Below are 19,678 nucleotides of genomic sequence, written 5' to 3'. Positions count from 1 at the left end.
GTCCTTGTTTACTAAATATTTCATAGTGCTAAACTGCTGTGGGTTTTTTTGTTTTGTTTTGTTTTTTGTGGGCCGTGGGCCTGAACTCTGGGCCTGGGCACTGTCCTTCAGCTCTTCAAGGCTAGTGCTCTACCACTTCAGCCACAGCACCACTTCCAGCTTTTTCTGCTTATGTGGTGCTGAGGAACTGAACCCAGGGCCTCATGCATGCAAGGCAAGCACTCTACCACTGAGCCACCTTCCCAGCCCCAGTGCTAAACTCTTACTTAGAAGACTTAAACATTTTAAATGAACATTTTTGATGCAAACATGCACCTGACATTCTAGCTAGTTCACAGCCTGAAGGACACAAATTCCACTAGGTGGCACAATTCTGTTAGGAAAGAGTAACACAAATGATAAAACAACACAATTTGCAATTCAAACTTGAAATACATAGCTTGTTTTCTAGTCAGTCACGGAGCTTAAACTGGGGGGGGGGGGGGGGGGGGGGGGGGTGTTGGGCACTATCCTAAAGCTTTTTTCTTCAAGGCTAGTGCTCTATCACAGTGCCATTTACAGTCTTCTGATAGTTAAGTGGAGATAAAGAGTCTCACAAAGGGACTTTCCTGTCCTGGCTAGCTTCAAACCAAGATCTCAGATCTCAGCCTCTTAAGTAACTAGGATTACAGGCATGAGCTATCAGCACCGGGTTAGATAGCTTTTTAAAAGTCATCAAAATTAATTAGGAATTCCAGGTTACAGCATTATCTCTACAGGTATATAGGTATAAACTAGAAATAGAGACAAAATTCATTTTACCATTTTAGTAGTAAAATGCAAAAGTTCACAAGGTGATATGTTTTAAAAGATTTTCTAGCCAGGCACTGGTGGCTCATGCCTATAATCCTAGCTACTCAGAAAGCTGAGATCTGAGGATCACGGTTCAAAGCCAGCCCGGGCAGGAAAGTCTGTGAGACTCTTATCTCACCACCAGAAAACAGAAAGTGGGGCTATGGCTCAAGTGGTAGAATGCTCACCTTGAGCTGAAGAGCTGAAGGATAGCACCCAGGCCCAGAGTTCAAGCCCCATGACCGACCAAAAAAAGAAAGAAAGAAAGATTTTCTGGAGGATTCTTCCACCAGACATAAGTTTATAGAAAAGGAATTTAAAATAACTTTGCTTAACAGTGTCTCAAAAATTACGATATTTGGCAAGGCACGGGTAGCTCACACCTGTAATCCTAGCTACTCAGGAGGCTGAGATCTGAAGATCACAGTTCAAAGCCAGCCAGGGCAGGAAAGTCCCTGAGACTCTTAACTCCAATAAACCACTAGAAAACCGAAAGTGGCACTGTTGCTCAAGTGGGTAGAGCGCTAGCCTTGAGCTGAGGGACAGCGCCCAGGCCCAGAGTTCAAGCCCCACGACTGACTGACTGACAGACAGACCGACCGACAGACAGACAGACAGACAGACAGACAGACAGACAGACCGACCGACCGACCGACAGACAGACAGACAGACAGAAAGAGATATTTTAAGTATACTCACAACCTCAGGATTACATTCTCAAAAATATCAATGTCATACCTAGTATGTGCCTTAGGTATGATCATCCACCAGCACCACAAAATAATTTAAGTAACTGTCAAAGGAAATGTCAACTTTATCTTTATCAACTGTCAAAGATAAAGTTTGGCTAGGTGTAATATAATGGTGTATGCCAGTTAACCCAGCACCGCAGAGGTAGGGGACAGGGAACATTACTTCAGTACAAAAGTAGGTTCAGTACAGCTACATTGTCAATAGGATCATGCAAGGGTTACTTTTACACTGAGTAGCAAAAAATCTACGTGCTCAGTTTTTAATACAATAGGCAGTCATAAGTACTGAATAAATAATAAAGAAACAGTTACCCGGGCTGGGAAGGTGGCTCAGTGGTAGAGCGCTTGCCTTGCATGCATGAGGCCCTGGGTTTGATCCCTCAGCACTACATAAGCAAAAAGAAAAAAGCCAGAAGTGGCGCTATGGCTCAAGTGGTAGAGCGCTAGCCTTGAGCTGAAGAGCTGAGGGACCATGACCAGGCCCAGAGTTCAGGCCCACAACCGGACCCGAAAAGAAAAGAAAAGGAAAAGAAAAGAAAAGAAAAGAAAAGAAAAGAAAAGAAAAGAAAAGAAAAGAAAAGAAAAGAAAAGAAAAGAAAAGAAAAGAAAAGAAAAGAAAAGGCGGAGCAGTCCCCCACCCCCCGGGTGTGTGGCTACCCAGGCGGAAAAAAAAAAAAAAAAAGAGAAAAGAAACAGTTGCCCTACTAAGCCATATTGTATATGTTCCTTCACTAATCTTATTCAATACAATATTATTACTTTAAAACTCTTTGCATTTTTACTTTTTTTGCCAGTCCTGGGGCTTAAACTCAGGGCCTGGGCACTGTCCCTGAGCTTCTTTTTGCTCAGGATAGCATTCTACCACTTGAGCCCACAGAGTCACTTCCGGCTTTTGCTGGTTATATGGTTACTGAGGAATCGAACCCAGGGCTTCACGCATGCTAGGCAAGCACTCTACCTACTACTAAGCCACATTCCCAGCCTGTATGAAATGTTTCTACTTAAGAATTCTATTTTATAATAGTTGACTGTATTAAGACAATTAATGCATTCTTGTTTGTTTGTTTTTGTTTGTTTTTTGTTTTGGGGTCCGGTCGTGGGGCCTGAACTCTGGGCCTGGGCGCTGTCCCTCAGCTCTTTGGCTCAAGGCTAGCGCTCTACCACTTGAGCCACAGCGCCACTTCGGCTTTTTTTTTCTTTTTCTTTTTTTTGCTTATGTGGTGCTGGGGAATCAAACCCAGGGCCTCAGGCATGCAAGGCAAGCGCTCTACCACTGAGCCACCTTCCCGGCCCCAATTAATGCATTCTTTAAGAGTACAACTAAGCAAGATATTCTATACTATTTCCTCAAATATAGAATAGCAATTTAGAATCCTTTTCAGTGTTATCAAAACTCCAATAGTATCTATTTCTATGTTATCCAGAAAAGTAAGAACATATATTCATCAAGAAATTTATTATGAGTGTTGGGAATGTGGCTTAGTGGTAGAGTGCTTGTCTAGCATGCATGAAGCCCTGGGTTCGACTCTTCAGTACCACATAAACAGAAAAGGCTGGGAGTAGCTCTGTGGCTCAAGTGGTAGAGCGCTAGCATTGAGCAAAAACAGCTCAGGGACAGTGCCCAGGCCCTGAGTACAAGCCCCAGGACAAGAAGAAGAAAGAAGGAAGAAAGAGAAGAAGGAGGAGGAAGAGGAGGAGGAGGAGGAGGAGGAGGAGGAGGAGGAGGAGGAAGAGGAGGAAGGAAGAAGGAAGAAAAGTAGATAAATATATACAGGAAATACTTCTGCAAAAACAGAGAAGAAACAGCAATAATACCAGTGTTCAGTCTGAGCAAGTTAGTTTGGAAACATATAGAAAGCCATATCATACCCAAATGGGAGGAGATCAGCTACCCAATAAACTGGCAGAAGCCAACTAAGTATTTTCCTTTTTCTAAATTAGTAAGGAGGAAGAGATCGCTGTAGGGGCAGCACAATGCTGGGCTTCTTACACACACTGGGTGATTTACTCATAATGACCCTGCAAGGTTTCCATTATTATTCCCAGTTAATAGGGAAATGGATAATTAATATTTCACTGGGGGGTAGGCAGCGGCAGCACATGCCTGTAATCCTAGCTACTCAGGAGGCTGAGATTGGAGGATCACAGTTTGAAGCCAGCCCAGGCAGAAAGGGCCGAAAGTCTCCTATCTCCAATGATCTACTCAAAAAAAGCTGGAAATGGTGCTGTTGTCAAGTGGTAGAGTGCTCGCTCAAGGGCAGCACCCAGGCCCTGAGTTCAAGCCCCAGAGCCAGCAAAAAACAAAAAATAGATGACACATAGATATAAAGTGGCAGAGCTATACCTATTTGTTCATAAATAACAAAAGTATCTAATTTTTCTTATCCCCCCACCAAAATAAACCATTTGTAGCACTTAATCTCACTGTTCTCAGCTCACTGGTAAGAACTGAAAACTTGTAACATCCACAGTTTAAAAGTCACAGGCAAGGAGTTTCTCAAGTTCAGTAGGCACTAAAGCTGTTCCTCTTTAGCTCCTAAACACAACTTTTGCTCTCATTGGCTAAACTGAATTCTGAAGTGGTATAATGTCCTCCCATTACCCACAATTCTATTTCATCGGTTAAATAAGCAGCAGCTAGTACATGATCAGCAACAAGAAAATTTGAGATCAGGAAAGCAAAAACTGTACCTTAAAATGGCTTGTCGAGTATTTTTATTCTTGGGTTTGCTAAGATTACAAGCTGGGATGGAGAATTTTGACTACCCCAGAAGCAATTTAGTTTTCCATCAGTCTTGTTTGCCTGACTTAGATGAGGTATGATTAAGAACTCTAATTACAGAGTTTTTGGGGTGTCTCTTGTGAATCACAGTAACTTAAGGTAATTTTTCAAATAATAGCTGTGGATCTGAGTTGATTTATTGAAAACTGCTTGAAGCAATATGCAAAAGCTAAGACTTCTCAAGTCATTTAGAGAAAAAAGTATTTAATAAAAATAAAGGGTCCTCCCTCTTCTTAACTTGTCATATCATTTCTAGATGACCCCATGTCCATGACCTCATATATGGTATATATATGTGCACATCTGAAGGAAGATAGGAAAGGACACAAAATCAGATGGAAACGGGTAGAAAAATACAACAGAGGGCCCCATCAGCTGTACTGGACATTGATGAAAGTGAACTAAACAACTCAGGAGCAGCGATGGGAGGGAGGGAATGAGCAGGAAAGGGGGAACAGCTTACACTAAGCAAAACCAAAGAAATGTAAGTATCACCCAGTTTGGAAAAAATAGTTGTAGTGTCAAAGTTTGTAGTGACCATAAGCCTTGTAGAACATGATAACAACGGGCTGGGAAGGTGGCTCAGCGGTAGAGCGCTTGCCTTGCATGAATGAGGCCCTGGGTTTGATTCCTCAGTACCACATAAGCAAAAAGAAAAAAGCCGGATGTGGCGCTGTGGCTCAAGTGGTAGAATGCTAGCCTTGAGCTGAAGAGCTGAGGGGCAGTACCCAGGCCCAGAGTTCAGGCCCCACGACCGGACCCAAAAAAAAAAAAAAAAGAACATGATAAGGACAATGTGCCTCGTGAAGGTTAAAATGTGTTTGTGACTTTAGGTATCACTATCCCACAATACTGTGAATTTTGTGAAATTTATGTTATCACTTAACCTCAAAAAAATATATATAGGGCTGGGAAGGTGGATCAGTGGTAGAGCGCTTGCCTTGCATGCATGAGGCCCTGGGTTCGTTTCCTCAGCACCATATAAGCAAAAAGAAAAAAGCCGGAAGTGGCGCTGTGGCTCAAGTGGTAGAACGCTAGCCTTGAGCTGAAGAGCTGAGGGACAGCATCCAGGCCCAGAGTTCAGGACCCACAACTGGACCAAAAAAAAAAAAAAAATATATATATATATATATATATATATATATATACACACACACTATCAGGTGTTGATACTTTGAAGCAATTGAGTCACATTGTTCATTTCCAAGAAAATGTTTGCTAAATAACCACCACTCACATAGACACACAATCCTAAAGGACCAAATTTAAACCTTTTCGTCAGGCCATTGTCTACATTGTTACTGATAAAATAGAGTTTTCAAAGAACTGGCATCCTGGTGGGAAGAATTGAAGAGAAATATTACCTGTGCATGCTTAATGAGCAGAGAGAGAGAAAAGGAAGAAGCAACTCCAGAAACACTAAGCCCATGATGAAAACTTTCTTGTCATCTGGGTGATTCTTCATATAAAATATTCTGGCTTTATAGTTCCTTAGAGCCATAGTAAGAAGGATAAAAGTCATGTTTTAGAATTTGATTGTTTGCTGCAGCACTGGGGACCTGAAGTAGAAGCATCATGCATGCTAGACAACTGATCTTCCACTTGAGCTACAACTTTCAGTCCTTTTATTTTCTTTTGAGACAAAGTCTAGTTAACTGCCAAGGCTGGCCTTGAACTCATAATCCTTTTGACTCTGCCTCTAAGTAGCTGAGATTACAGGTACAAGGTAATAAAGAAAAAAATATTAGAGGGGCTGGAAGTTGGCTCAGTGGTAATGCTTGCCTTGCAAGCATAAGGCCCTGGATTCAATTCCTCAGTACCACAGTGCTGGAAGTGGCGGCTGTGGCTCAAGTGGTAGGGTGCTAGCCTTGAGCTGAAGAGCAGAGGGACAGCGCCTAGGCCCAGAGGTCAGCCCCCAAGACTGACGAAAGAAAGAGAAAGAGAGACAGACAGACAGACAGACAGACAGACAGACAGACAGACAGACAGACGGGAGGGAGGGAGGGAGGGAGGGAGGGAGGGAGGGAGGGAGGGAGGGAGGGAGGGAGGGAGGGAGGGAGGGAGGGAAGGGAAGGGAGGGAGGGAGGGAGGGAGGGAGGGAGGGAGGGAGGGAGGGAGGGAGGGAAGGGAAGGAAGGAAGGAAGGAAGGAAGGAAGGAAGGAAGGAAGGAAGGAAGGAAGGAAGGAAGGAAGGAAGGAAGGAAGGAAGGAAGGAAGGAAGGATAAGATATAGCCAGGCGCTGGTGGCTCACACATGTAGTCCTAGCTCCTCAGGAGGCTGAGATCTGAGGATCACAGTTCAAAGCCAGCCTAGGCAGGAAAGTCCATGAGACTCTTATCTTCAATTAACCACCAAAAAAACCAGAAGTGGTGCTGTGGCCCAAGTGGTAGAGTGCTGGCCATCAGCTGAAAAGCTCACGGACAGCAACAACAAAACAAGCAAACAAAAAAATGAGATATAAACAAGCTGTCAGTCATTGGGAATGGTGGTACATGCCAATAATCTCAGCACTCTGAAAGCAGGATTTAGAAAAAAGCCCAACTACAAAGCAAGATTATCTCCAAAAACAGTAATAATAAATAAACTGGCACTCTACTTTTGTAATAACTGTTTGTGTTTACAAGGACAAAAAGGTATAAACTATCTAACAGAATCCATTTTTCCATTTAATTATAAGAGAGCAATGGAGTATCTTCTAGGCATGATGGAAATACCCTCAGGCAAGCATGGGAGCACATTCTGGTTTCCTACAGGTACAAAATGAAATCTAAAAGCCTATTAATGGATGACCATGCGGTTACACTAAAACACACTTACCTAACTTGCACTCTTACAGACCCTTTCCCCAGGCACAATTCTGTAACATCAAACACCAAGCACTGGTCATTTGGGCAATACTGAGTCACAGTGGGCAAACCAAGTATTTCACATATTGCTACATTTCATTACACAATCTTTTTTAAAAAAATTCATATTAATTAATATCATCACCTATCACATCTCAGAAGAATTTGAAATAAGAAAATGGTGATACTCATGGTCAAAGGTTCAAGTGCACAAAATTCTGCTTTTTATATGAAGCTCAAATTTTATAACTTGACAGCCAATGCCATCAGATGTTTCCCTGGAGTGACTGGTTCAAGCCATTTCCTGCCAAATATCCAAGTTTCAAAACCTATTGATTGTTGGTTGTTCTTTCAAGTAAAATAGTACTCTATGAAAATAAAATGGCTAGTTCAGTACACACGCAAATGGCAAAAGTGTTTTCCCTCAAGCAAATTATCATACTTTTGATAGGCAGAATTGGTTCATGCAACATTTTCTCTTCATAACACAAAAGTATCTATCTTTTTTAAAAAAGTGACTCAAGAAGAATTGAGATTGAAAGAAAGGAACAAGGTGGGGGTAGTGATACACATGAAGTTAGGATTATGGTTCAAGACTAAGGTTCAAGACTGGGGAAAAAAGCAAAACCCTATCTAAAAATAACCAAAGCAAAACGGGCTGGAACATGGGGGGCAAAGCAGGGAGGGGATGAACAAGTTAGCTGCTTTATCCAAGACAAGCTTAAGTAGCAAACTGGTATAGAGAAGAAAGGATTAGGGGGCTGGGAAGGTGGCTCAGTGGTAGAGCACTTGCCTTGCATGCATGAGGCCCTGGGTTCGATTCCTCAGCACCACATAAGAAAAAAGAAAAAAGCCAGAAGTGGCGCTGTGGCTCAAGTGGTAGAGTGCTAGCCTTGAGCTGAAGAGCTGAGGGGCAGTACCCAGGCCCAGAGTTCAGGCCCCACGACTGGACCCCCCCCCAAAAAAAAAAGAGAAGAAAGGATTAGTGAAGTCCAGCACCCCCACCTGGATTCAGGTAAGGCACCCTCAGTTTTACATATAGTTCCTTCTGTACTATCAGTGTAAACATCAACAGGGGGAGGATGGCAAATAACATTAGCATTGCTATGGAAACAATTTTAGCCATGTGGCCTCTCAATAGGTTCTTAGGGTCTCCCCAGGAGTCCATGAACCACACTCTGAAACCTGTTTGGTCTTCTCTGACACTGCATGTTTGTGTAATATATACCTGTATCATGTACAAAAGCCTATGCAAGCAAGCCATGTTTGAGATAAAAAAGAACACAGGATTGGGCATCAGTGGTTTATACCTATAATCCTAGCTACTCAAGAGGCTAAGATCTGAGGATCACGGTTCAAAGACAGCCCAAGAGTTCATGACACTCTTACTGCCAATTAAACACCAAAAAAGCTGCAAGTGGAGCTGTGGTTCAAGTGGTAAAGCACTAACTTTGAGCACAAAAGCTCAGGGACAGTTCCCTGGCCCTGAGTTCAAGCCTAGAACCATCATACACACAGAAAGAAAACTATAGCACCGGGGCCGGGAAGGGGGCTCAGTGGTAGAGCGCTTGCCTTACATGCATGAGGCCCTGGGTTCAATTCCTCAGCACCACATAAGCAAAAAGAAAAAAGTCGAAAGTGGTGCTATGGCTCAAGTGGTAGAGTGCTAGCCTTGAGCTGAAGAGCTGAGGGACAGCGCCCAGGCCCAGAGTTCAGACCCCACGACCAGACCAAAAAAAGGAAGGAAGGAAGGAAGGAAGGAAGGAAGGAAGGAAGGAAGGAAGGAAGGAAGGAAGGAAGGAAGGAAGGAAGGAAGGAAGGAAGGAAGGAAGGAAGGAAGGAAGGAAGGAAGGAAGGAAGGAAGGAAGGAAGGAAGGAAGGAAGGAAGGAAGGAAGGAAGGAAGGAAGGAAGGAAGGAAGGAAGGAAGGAAGGAAGGAAGGAAGGAAGGAAGGAAGGAAGGAAGGAAGGAAGGAAGGAAGGAAGGAAGGAAGGAAGGAAGGAAGGAAGGAAGGAAGGAAGGAAGAGAAAACTATAGCACCAATGTTCCACTGGTTCACACCTATAATTCTAGCTGCGCAGGAGGCTGAGATCTAGAAAATCATGGTATAAAACCAGTCCAAGCAGAAAAGTCCATCTCCAAAATAACTAGTAAAAAAGCTAGATTAGAAGCATGACAAAAGTGGTAGAGTACCAGATGAGGTATTGCTCAAACAGAAAAGTACCTACCTAGTAAGAGAAACCAGAGTTCTAACCACAGTACTTCCAATTAATTAATTTTTCAAACAATAGCAATACACCAGTAGTAGATTATGTTGAGGGGAATTAATTGTATAGGTCAACTTTCTATCCTAGGAACAAATTAGGGACAAATTAGGCAGGGAAATTTAAAAAAAATTAAGTTGTATGTTGTCTGGAACACATTACATTTTTTCCTTATATTAGCTTTAAAACTGTGAAAGATAGTATCTTGCTCTTTAGTCTTCAGATGCTGTGTACTCAGAATGTTTAGGATGTGAAGCTCATCAAGAATTTACTTAGAATTTTTCTTGTATTAATGACAAATGACACATGATGGAAAATATTTACAGCTTAGAAACATATGTTGAGCATGTGTGCGTGTGCAAAGCTTTCAAATCTTTAAGACATGAAAAGGAATGAGACACCTGTTACCTTGTGATAAATGTTGGCTGTCACACACTCATGTCCAATATATACTCTTTTTCACAAAGCATAGACCCAGAAAAGACAACTTTTAACCCACCATCTATGTAACAATGGATGTACATAGTAAATTCTTATTCAAGGTCAGAAATTTCAACACCAACCTCTAAGTAACATAGGCTTAAGTATATCTTAAGTATTATAGATTGGAAGAGATAAACTTATCAAAATAGTTTTTAGAAACAAAGCCAAATCAGAAAAAAGTAAGAGAAGATACATTTAAAAACTGAGCATTTTAACAGTTATACACTAGATATTCACAGAGAAGTTCACCTTTCAGATTGTTGAGCTGATACTTAGGCCAATTATATTCCTTAATTAAGTTGCAAAATAAAGTTCTACAAGGGGCTTAGTGGTAGAATGCTTACCTAGCATGCATGAAGCCCTGGGTTCAATTCCTCAGTACCACATAAACAGAAAAGTGGCACTGTGGCTCAAGTGGTAGAGGGCTAGCCTTGAGCAAAAAGAGCTCAAGGACAGAACCGAGGCCCTGAGTTCAAGCCCCATGACCAAGAGAGAGGGAGGGGGAGGGGGGAAGGAAGGGGGAGGGAGAGGGGGAGAGAGAGAGAGAGAGAGAGAAAGGGGGGGGGCCTGGTTTGGCACAATTGAGGTAAAAAGTTAGCAAGATTAAAGAAGTTGGACATGATGGTTGACACACTCAGGAGACCATAGATAGGAGGGTCTTGGTCTGAGGCCAGCTGCTAACAAAAATGTTGAGACCCAGAGTTCAAACTCTAGGATCACCAGAAAACACATAAATATCCTTTAGAATAAAACAGGGGCCTGGGAAGGTGGCTCAGTGGTAGAGTGCTTGCCTTGCATGCATGAGGCCCTTGATTCGATTCCTCAGCACTACATAAACAAAAAGAAAAAAGCTGGAAGTGGCGCTGTGGCTCAAGTGGTAGAGTGCTAGCCTTGAGCTGAAGAGCTAAGGGACAGCACTCAGGCCCAGAGTTCAAGCCCCAGGACCACCAAAAAAAAAAAAAAAAAAAAAAAGTAAAGCTGGGTGCTGATAGTTCACGCCTATAACCCTGGCTACTCAGGAGGCTAAAATAGGAGGATTGCAGTTTGAAGCCAGCCTAGGCAAAAAAAGTCTGTGAGACTCTTTTCTCCAATCAGCTTCTATAAAACTGGAAGTAACACAGTAGCTCAAAGTTGTAGAGTGCTAGCCTTAAGAAAAAAAGTTCAGGGACAGTGGCCAGGTCCTGAGTTCAAGCTCCATGACCAAAAAAGAGTTAGAAGTAATTCATTAAAATTGATTAATTAAAAGTAAATTAACTAGTCATGTAGTGGTGGTTCATGTATGTAATCCTAGCTCCTCAGGAGGCTGAGATCTGAGGATCCCTGTTTGATGCCAGCCAGGGCAGGAAAGTCCATGATACTCTTCTCCAATAAATTACAGCAACAACGAAAAGCTGAAAGTGGAGCTTTGGCTCAAGAGGTAGAATGCTAGCCTTGGGCAAAAGAAGCTCAGGGATAGCATCCAGGCCCTGAGATCAAGTCCCAGCACCAGCAAAAATAATAAAATAAAATAAAATAAATTAACTAAAAGAAGATGAGAAAAGAAGTCGGATCATTTTAAGCAAAATAGCTGTAGCTTTTCTATTTGTGACCACAGCACTTAATAATAAAAGATTCACCAAAATTATGGCAAGTTTAATTACAGTAATGTCTTTGTGAGTAACAACTGATTTCTGGAGGTACCTGACATACAGCTGTGTGCATCTCACAACCATTTAATTTACAAATAGGGGAGGGATTTCTCTCCTTTTAATAAAATATTATTGTGTTGGGCTGGGAAGATGGCTCAGTGGTAGAGTGCTTGCCTTGCATGCCTGAGGCCCTGGGTTCAATTCCTCAGCACCACATAAGCAAAAAGAAAAAAGCCGGAAGTGGCGCTGTGGCTCAAGTGGTAGAGCGCTAGCCTTGAGCTGAAGAGCTGAGGGACAGCGCCCAGGCCCAGAGTTCAGACTCCACGACCGGACCCAAAAAAAAAAAAATTATTGTGAAGTAGTTGTACAAAGGGTTTACAATTCTGTAAGTCAGATTATGAGTACAATGCTTCTTGGACAATGTAACTTCTTCCTTTGTTCTCCCCTATTTTAAGAATATATTTGAGGGCTGGGAAGGTGGCTCAGTGGTAGAGCACTTGGCCTTGCATGCCTGAGGCCCTGGGTTTGATTTCTCAGCACCACATAAGCAAAAAGAAAAAAGCCGGAAGTGGTGCTGTGGCTCAAGTGGTAGAGCGCTAGCCTTGAGCTGAAGAGCTGAGGGACAGCGCCCAGGCCCAGAGTTCAGGCCCCACAACCGGACCAAAAAAAAAAAAGATGATAGTACAACCATTTGGGCTGGGAAGGTGGCTCAGTGGTAGAGCGCTTGCCTTGCATGCCTGAGGCCCTGGGTTCAATTCCCCAGCACCACATAAGCAAAAAGAAAAAAAAAAAGCCGGAAGTGGCGCTGTGGCTCAAGTGGTAGAGCACTAGCCTTGAGTTGAAGAGCTGAGGGACAGTGCCCAGGCCCAGAGTTCAGGCCCCATGATCGGACCAAAAAAAGAATATATTTGATAGTAACTTTCTTGACATATGGAAATGTTAGATTGCTGGAATTAACGGTGACCCTACAACCACAGGTTCTATAATAAAAATTAAAGTTTTTAAAAATGTGGCAAAGGCTGAGGAAGTCAATCTATAGTAAGAACTTGGCACTGAGAGTTCTTTTTTTTTTTTTTTACTATTTAATGGATGCTGTTGCTATGAACAATGTTTTGTGTAATCGTCTACATTCTTAATTGAGAAGTCAATACACTAAAAACAGGGTTTGCTGATACATGCAAAATGCCTCCAAAGTTTGCTGTAATAAAGCCAAGTTCCTCAAAAACAATTCTTCTCACCACTTTTCTGGGCTCCCTGCTATTCAGAAGGCAGATGTGTAAGAGGATCCCAAATTCAAAACCTAGCTAGGCAAAGGTATCAAGACCTCTCTCAAAAACAAAACAAAAACAAAAAGAGAGTTCAACTGTTAGAGCACTTGCCTAGCACACAGAAGGCCCTGAGTCAATTACCACCATGAAAAAAAAAAAAGGAGAAAACAAATACCACTTAGGATTCAATAGTGCAATGTTAACTATGATTAACATACAAAGCATTCTAAAGAGGAAAACAGATGATATGCAAGAAAAGACAGTATTACATAAGAAAGATGGGAAACTGTAAGAAAGAATGGAAAGAAAATATTAGCAACTAGATAGACTGTAACAAAAATACAGAATGCCTTTGAGGGACATCGGAAGAATGGAGATGAGTGGTATAGAAGAATCAGTGAAGTTTAAAGATGTAGTAATAGGGGCTGGGAAGGTGGCTCAGTGGTAGAATGCTTGCCTTGCAAGCATGAGACCCTGGGTTTGATTCCTCAGTACCACATAAGCAGAAAAAGCCGGAAGTGGGGCTGAGGCTCAAGTGATAAGAGTGCTAGCCTTCAGCTGAAGAGCTGAGGGACAGTGCCCAGGCCCAGAGTTCAAGCCCTACGACTGACCAAAAAAAAAAAGATGTAGTGATACAAACTTTCAAGACAGAAATACAAGCAGAAAAAGAAAACCTAAGAATGGTACCACAACCACAAAAGATAATAATACACACATTGACAAGGCCACTAACACAAAACCATAAAAAGTGCAAAACTAGTGACATACAGCAAATGAGCTGGATGGAAGGCCCCTGTGATGGTCAAGGACCAGTAAAGGGGACTACAGTAAATGCAAAGGCACACAAAGGAACTTTATGGATCTGTTTTATATCATGATTGTAGTGGTGGTTATATTTGTCCATCTTAATAATCTGTAAACCTAAGAAGGCTAAATGTTATATGTAAACTTTACTTTCACAGTGGTTTTGTTTTTTTTTTTGGTAGGACGTGGGGCTTGAACTCAGGGCTTGGGCTATCCCTCATTCAAGGCGGGCGATCTACTTGAACCACAGCGCCACTTCCTATCTAGTGATTTATTGGAGGTTATATCTCTTTGAACCGTGATTCTCAGATCTCAGCCTCCTGAGTAGCTAGGATTATAGGCATGTGCCACCGTTTTTAAGTAACTAAAAGTTTAAAAATGGCAGTGCTGGGGGAAAACAATGGAGGGGGGTAACAATGTTCAAGAGGAAGTGTACTCATTACCTCACTCATGTAACTGTAACCCTCTGTATAGTAGCTTTACAATAAAATAAAATTAAAAAAAAAATGGCAGTGCTTACTGCTAATCTTTGCATAAATAATAAGTGGTATGAAATAAAACAAAGTAATATAACAGTTATCCTAAAAGAAAGTATACTTTTCTAAAGGAGTGCTACCGTTTGGAAAGAAAATTTGTTATACTACGGGGCTGGGAAGGTGGCTAAGTGGTAGAGTGCTTGCCTTGCATGCATGAGGCCCTGGGTTCAATTCCTTAGCACCACATAAGCAGAAAAAGCTGGAAGTGGTGCTGTGGCTCAAAGTGGTAGGACGCTGGCCTTGAGCTGAAGAGCTGAAGGACAACGCCCAGGCTCAGAGTTCAGGCCCCAGGACCAGCCAAAAAAAAAAAAAAGAAGAAGAAGAAGAAAATTTGTACACCAGTGATTATGTTTACAACTTCAGGCCAATAAAAATATTTTACAAAAAAAAAAGGTATAAACCAGCAAGTGGGAGGCTGAGGGAGGAGGTTCACAAGTTTGAGGGTAGCCTGAGCTACACAGCTGAATTCCAAACCTTCCTAGGCAATATAGCAAGACCCTGTTTCACAAGAAGGAGGGAGGGTGTTTGTAACATTGATCAAAGGCCAGCTGGAACTATTGATCAATCCTACATTTAGAAAATGCATTTCTTTTTTGGGGGGTGGGGAGAGTTGTGGGATTTGAGATAAACTTTTCACCCATTTTGGATAGGGTTTATTGATTTTGCTGGGCCTACTTTGGACTGAAATCTCCATATCTTTCCCCCATAACTGGAATTCAAGCATGCAACATAGCTAACCCATTTTTTGCCTGGGTTGGACTCAAACCACAATGCTCTTGATCTCCGCCTTCCAAGTTCTAGGCTCACAGATGTGTAGTAACAGCACACTTACTCCCTGAAAAACGAATTCTAATAAAGCCAGACAAAAGAATACAATGTAGTAAAAAAATTTATAGTAACAGTCCAATCTTGCAATCATTAAGCTTAAAAGGCCAGCACACTACCTTCATTATATTTTTATAAACAACAACAACAACAAAAAACTAAACAACACCCTATCTCAACCAATTTTTTAAAATGCTAAATGTAGTGGCCCACAACTGTGGGAAAAAGGAGGGTTAAGACTATAGTAACTAAGTATAGTATCTGATGCCAGAATAAATTCTATACTGGTAGTAGGAAAAATGTTCTAAGAGATTTCATTAAGGCAACTGGTTAAGATTGGAATTGGACAATATGTTTATATGAATGCCTATTTATGAAGTTGTTAGTTTACTATGGTTATATAAGAGAATTATCCTATTCTTCATAAATACCATGAAATGTTAGAGAAAAGATATACAACAAATGTAACTTACCCTCAAGGAGGTTGGGAAATGGGAGTGTAGAAAGGGAGGAACTGAAAGAGAAAGACGGGAAAGTGAGAACAAGGAAAAGAGAAAGAAGAGGAAAAAGCAGGAACCCAAGAATCAAATCAGCTTTAAATCTTTTTTTTTTGGGGGGGGGGGGCGGGGGTCTGGTTGTGGGGCCTGAACTCTGCTGGGCCTGGGTGCTGTCCCTCAGCTCTTCAGCTCAAGGCTAGCGCTCTACCACTTGAGCCACAGCACCACTTCTGGCTTTTTTTTCTTATGTGGTGCTGAGGAATCAAACCCAGGGCCTCAAGCATGGAAGGCAAGCGCTCTACCACTGAGCCACCTTCCGAGCCCCATCAGTTTCAAATCTTTAACACTCATTTCCTGCATGAGGAGCCAAGGAAGTTTCTTTTTCCTATTCCTCTTGTTATATTAAAAAATAGGCCCTTTCTATAATTTTCACCTTGTGGGACTCTCCTTTTTGTAAGACACCATGAAAGACTTAAGGACCTGCAATTTTGTGAAAATTCTAAAGCTGATGGAACCCCCTCATCCATCCATCCATCCATCCACCCACCCACCCACCCACCCACCCATCCACCCATCCATCCACCCATCCACCCATCCACCCACGCACCCATCCACGCACCCATCCACGTACCCATCCACCCACTCCACCCATCCACCCACTCCACCCATCCACCCATCCACCCACCCACCCATCATGTATGTTGTGACAGAAATTGGCGAGCCAGCCAGAAGTTAATTCCCATAAGACACAGAAAACAAAAATGGGAACAATAGCTAACATTTATAGCAATTATCAATTGGTGTGTATTCTAAAGAACTATGACTTTAAAGAAGAGAGATTAGCCAGGAATTGGTGTCTCACACCTGTAATCCTACTTAGTAGGCTCAGATCTGGGGATTGCGGCTCAAAGCCAGCCCAGCCAAGAAAGTCCAATACTCTTATCTCCAATTAATCACCAAAAGACTGGACTGGAAGTAGAGTTGTGGCTCAAATGGTAGAGTGCTACACTTGAGCAAAACTTTAGCTCAGGGACAGTGCCCAGGTCCTGAATTCAAGTGCCTCAGAGCCAGAAGGAAAAAAAAGCTTTATTATTATAATGTGTGTATGTGTGGTCTATCTATCTATCTATCTATCTATCTATCTATCTATCTATCTATCTATCCATCTCATTATAAATTAGATAATGGGCCAGGTGCCAGTGGCTCACACCTGTAATCCTAGCTACTCAGGAGTCTGAGCTCTGAGGAGCATGGTTCAAAGCCAGCTCAGAGAAAAGTCCCCATGACTCCAATTAACCACTCAAAAACCAGAAGTAGAGCTGTGGCTCAAAGTGGTAGAGCCTTGAGCACAAGAGCTCAGGGATAGCGCCCAGGTCTTGAATTCAAGTCCTACATAATTAATTAGATAATGGAAAATCTTGCCCTGTAAATGGACACACTTATATTAATACAATATTCCTGCTTATTTTCATTTTGAGAAACGACAAGAGTAAATTGTCTGAAATTCTCTTTATGTACAGTTTTTTTGGATGACAGAAATATCTCACTATATGTACACATGTACACACACACACACACACACACACACACACACACACACACACGTTTCTAAGAACACTGGGAAAATCTTAGATCAATTTAAGATTATAACTACTACTGGTGACCTCAACTAGAAGGACTTTGATGTTCTATTCTCAGTCTGTTGCACTCAAGGAGTGAAGAATACCATTGGACAGCAGCAGCTCAAGGTTATGATAATGAGGTCCATGTCAGGGATAAAATAAAATCAATGGGAAATCTTATCATTCTCAATGATGAAGCCAACTGGAGCTACTGAGTTGGGAATACCAATGTAGAACTTTTTAACTGCATGATTAATTATGACAAAGTATAACTCAGGAAAAGGATGGTTAACAGAGACACCTGGAATCTGTACTAATACCAGCCCAGATTCAATAGGACAAACATTAGTAAACTAGCCTTTTTAACAGATTTCAACAATTAGGATTTAATGGTATAACAAAGAAGTATAACAAAGAGAGGTAAATTACCAGCAAGAGAGGCAAGCCCAATTATATGCTGAAATGCAAGGTCAAATACTACCTATGATTATCAACAGAAAATTTCCCTCTAAAGGAATGCCTCCCCAAGGAATGACTCAGGGCAACTCTAAATAGCATGCTGATGCAAGCAACTTAAAGAGGAAATGCTATAAATGTGGAAAAAAGAACACTGGAAAGCCAAATGTCCTAAGAAGGGGCCACTATATCCAACACCCCCTCTGCTGTGAGAGTTAACACTAGAAAAAGGACTGGAGAAAGGGTTTCCCATCTCCAAACTGGCAGTTTTTGAGAATTAAAGGTACCCAAAGGTTCCCACTATTCGAGCCCAACAAGTCAACTCTTCAATATCCTTGGGAACCCCAGGTATCTCTTGAGTTAGTTAGAAGATTTTTAATAGATAATAGGGATCAGTATTCTGCCTTAATTGGATTCCCTGATCTCTTTCTGAACAAAACTGCATAGTAACTGATGTTGATGGATCTGCTAAGATTAAAGTTTCATTGCCCTTTTAATTTGCAGGGATGAAGTTTTATTTCCTCTTAAAGATTTCTTGCTTTACCAAAATGTCCCACTATACTCTTGGGCAGAAATATTTTGATTACTTTGGGAATAAATTAAAAATTGTGTGAATTGTTATGTAAGAAGGTAACCTGAGATTGTTTTCTTCCTTTACCTTCACTAGAATAATAAGATGAACTAGAAGTATTTCATGTTAAAAATTTTGTTTAAATTAAATTTTTTAATCATTTCAAATTAAACCACAAAGGATGGAGAACTATTTTTAAAAAATCATCTCATACAAGAGATCTTTTCTCAAGTTAGAAAGATATAAAAAGTTATAAGGCTATAATTTGGGGGGGAAAAAAGGTTAAAGGGCCAGATGCCAGTGGCTTACACTTGTAATTCTAGCTACTCAGGATTTGAAACTAGATTGGCAGGAAAGTTCATAAGACTCTTATCTCATATTAATCCCCAGAAAACTAGAAGCGGTACTCTGTGGCTCAAAGTGGTAGAGTGCTAGCCCTGAGTGAAAAATCTCAAAGACAGTACCCAGTCCAGGGCAAGTTCAAAGCCCAGGGCTTGAGTTCAAGCCTAACAACTGACCAAAACAAAAGCAAAAACAAGTGTGTGTGTGTGTGTGTGTGTGTGTGTGTGTGTGTGTGTAAAAAATGTGAGAAAGAAATGGCTCAGTGTAATCCTAGGTACTCAGTTGTCTGAGATCTGAGGATTGTGGTTCAAAGCTAGCCGGGGCAGGAAAGTCCATGAGACTCTTATCTCCAATAAACTCAAAAGAGCCAGAAATGGCACCATAGCTCAAGTGGTAGAATGCTTACCTTGAGTGAAAGAAGCTCAGGGACACACCCAGGCCCAAAGTTCAAGTCTCAGGACCAGCAAAAAAAAAAAAAAAGTGGTAGAACACTAGCCCTGAACAAAAGCGCTCAGTGACATCTTCCAGGCCCTGAGGTTCAAGCCCCAGATTCTAAACTATATATTAATAGATATTTGTGCAATCTGTAACTATGATGCCAATGGTAGTTATTGTATATTAAATGAGTTCCCCAAATAAGCCATCTAAATGCCAAGCATAGCAAGACACTTTATCAAGCTAGTAACCTGTAAATAAAAACTGTTAGTGATTCTAGCCTATTTTTAACAGTTTTGTATACCTTTGCTACTATACAAGAGCTTGATTGTGCCAGTGTAATGCTGCTAATCATAATTATTATCCTTAAAATGTCATGTGCAATGGAAATAATTACTACACTATTTCTGCAAAGCTGTAAACATGGCTATTCTAAATTTCTACCATCTACAGTTTGTATCCTTCTCCAAGGCATTTATGATCAAACTCACAGAATACATCTTCAGCAAGTACTTGTTTTTCAACTATTATGGTCTTGGTGCTTTTTTGAAAGGGTAACATTTAAGTCTGATGCTAAAAATAGCCATGAAGATTAATAAAAATCTTTTGTTCCCAGCAGCAGGAGGATGAGGAGGAGGAGGAGGAGGAGAGAAGGAAGAGAAGAAAAATCAATGCAAGTTAGGCAAAGTACAAAAGCTAAAGGCTGGTAACTTAAATTTCCAGGAAAAAAAAAAAGA

The 19,678-nt window shown here is 41.5% G+C and overlaps 1 protein-coding gene across 7 annotated transcripts in view; it reads right to left on the bottom strand.

Moving 5' to 3' along the window:
• Ncoa3 (nuclear receptor coactivator 3) overlaps nt 1–19,678 on the bottom strand; it is a 96,497-nt gene that overhangs the window by 30,943 nt on the left and 45,876 nt on the right. The window lies entirely within an intron of this gene.

Source organism: Dipodomys spectabilis, unplaced genomic scaffold (assembly GCF_019054845.1).
Source record: "Dipodomys spectabilis isolate Male_0828 unplaced genomic scaffold, ASM1905484v1 ptg000317l, whole genome shotgun sequence".
In the NCBI taxonomy this organism is placed as follows: Eukaryota; Metazoa; Chordata; class Mammalia; order Rodentia; family Heteromyidae; genus Dipodomys; species Dipodomys spectabilis.
This window is presented reverse-complemented; position numbering and strand designations above follow the sequence as displayed.